Genomic DNA, 1,907 nt, shown 5'->3' on the forward strand with positions numbered 1-1,907 from the left:
TCATGATCATTACTTCAAGAGATCATTATTTCGAACTGAAGTGTGCCATTATGGGAGAGTCTAGCCCAAATTTCAATCATTTGAATTTTTTCTCATCGCATTCAACTGATAGGTAAATAAAGTAATGTTTTCTTATTTCTTAAAACTATTTTTCTTATATGTAATATATTTATATTATTATTTTTTTAGGTATGATCAAATTCAAAATGCAGTGAATTATTGTACACAAATTGTAAATAATAATGTTATTGGTGATGAACGAATTGGTGAGTTGCACAATGATGAACCTTTCGAGCATTAATTAACAGACAGTGATGATATGTATGATGATGATGATGATAATGTGGATAATGCACCTAATGCATCCGTTGAAGATCAAAGTATTAATTATCATTCTACAACAATTCCATACTTAGATCACACTGAAGAAAATGCAGAAGATTTTATCTACACGAGAGATGACGGTTCCATTCGAACGGCACTTTGGAATTCAAACAATCCTAAACATATCCAGTCAGGTTCGATTGCTGAAAACTAAATATTTTGTAATTGTTTATTTATTTATTTATTTATTTATTTCATGTTGATTAATTTAATTTGTATATGCAACTAGGTATGTTATTTATGAATAAGATGCAAATGAAATCTGCAGTAAGAGCATATAGTCTTTCTATTAAAAAAGAATTTCTTTGTGATCAATCCAAGAGTAAAAGTTGGAAATGATATTCGAAAAATTGGGTAGAGGGTCCAGGAATATGTTGTAAATAACCGAACTGTCTCACTTGCTCGCGGAGCGGCATACCAATAAAAAGAAAAGCGTTATCGGATTGGAATCGATGACTTAAGCCTCTTTCTTAAGGGTCTTTAAAGACCGGCCATTATCGGACTCTTCTTATGCTTTTTTTTTCACCGGGCTTGGATCGAGGAAAGCGTTCGCTATCCCGATCATGATTTTCCTACCTCCAGAGGGAAAGCTACTTCCCTTTTGGGCCGGTTGTGGGCGAGGAGGGATTCGAACCCCCGACACCGTGGTTCGTAGCCACGTGCTCTAATCCTTTGAGCTACAGGCCCCCACCCCGTCTCCACTGGATCTGTTTCCGGGAGTACCCTCAAAAAAAGGAGCCAAGAGATGTTGAAGCTGCATAGATTATTTGTATTGTACCTATTATCATCAACCAAGGAGAAAATATAGAATGGGCATGAGGTAATAATTCCATATTGATTCGAATTAATTCATACGCTCCCATTTTTAATAAGATTCCGGCTTGACAAATGGTGATTCAGACGAGATTCAGCATTTTTGAACCAGGAAACGCTCGGTTTCCATTTCGGTTGTAACCAACCTGCTATTAAGGATATGGAAGATTCAATGAGCATTCTCCTGGAATTGGAAGAAATTCGGCAGCGGATCGCGAAATTCTGGTGATCTTCTCTATCTAATGAATGGGGAGTCCTCTTTAAAATCGCCCGCCCGTAACCCAGCTGATAAAGTACAATACATAGTCCAGGGATTGGCGACTTACCCATTCAGTGACTTTGGCACTGGACGTTCCCAAAATGGGGACTATCGGGTAAATTCAATATCATAGACGCCTATTGGCATTCGCTTTTTTTATCCTCCTCTTACCGNTTATCCCTCGGTCTATTAGTGAACCATCTCTCCAGGGATTGTGAAAGATGTTCTACTAGAAATATTCTTGTTATTTCTTCGACTCATATTCCCCAAAAAGTGGATCCCGCTCTAATAGCTCTGAATTAATTAAATACATGCATTAAGATACGAAGGCTTCTTATTCCACAACAACGAAAGCACTTTTTCACTCTTTCATATACTAGGGGATTTCACTTGGAAAAGAAAATGTTCCATACTAACGGATTCGGGTCCATAACCATGGGTTCCAATGCAC

The 1,907-nt window shown here is 37.5% G+C and overlaps 1 non-coding gene and 2 pseudogenes across 1 annotated transcript; 1 reads left to right on the top strand and 2 right to left on the bottom strand.

Annotated features, from left to right (window-relative positions):
- The first annotated feature begins 50 nt into the window (after positions 1–50).
- Positions 51–723, top strand: LOC107023789 (annotated as a pseudogene).
- A 274-nt stretch (positions 724–997) lies between these two features.
- TRNAR-ACG lies at positions 998–1,071 on the bottom strand. Its single transcript has one exon. It is a non-coding gene; the product is annotated as a tRNA-Arg (tRNA).
- Positions 1,049–1,907, bottom strand: part of LOC114075551 — a 2,525-nt pseudogene continuing 1,666 nt past the window's right edge.

Source organism: Solanum pennellii, chromosome 1 (genome assembly GCF_001406875.1).
Source record: "Solanum pennellii chromosome 1, SPENNV200".
NCBI classification, from domain to species: Eukaryota; Viridiplantae; Streptophyta; class Magnoliopsida; order Solanales; family Solanaceae; genus Solanum; species Solanum pennellii.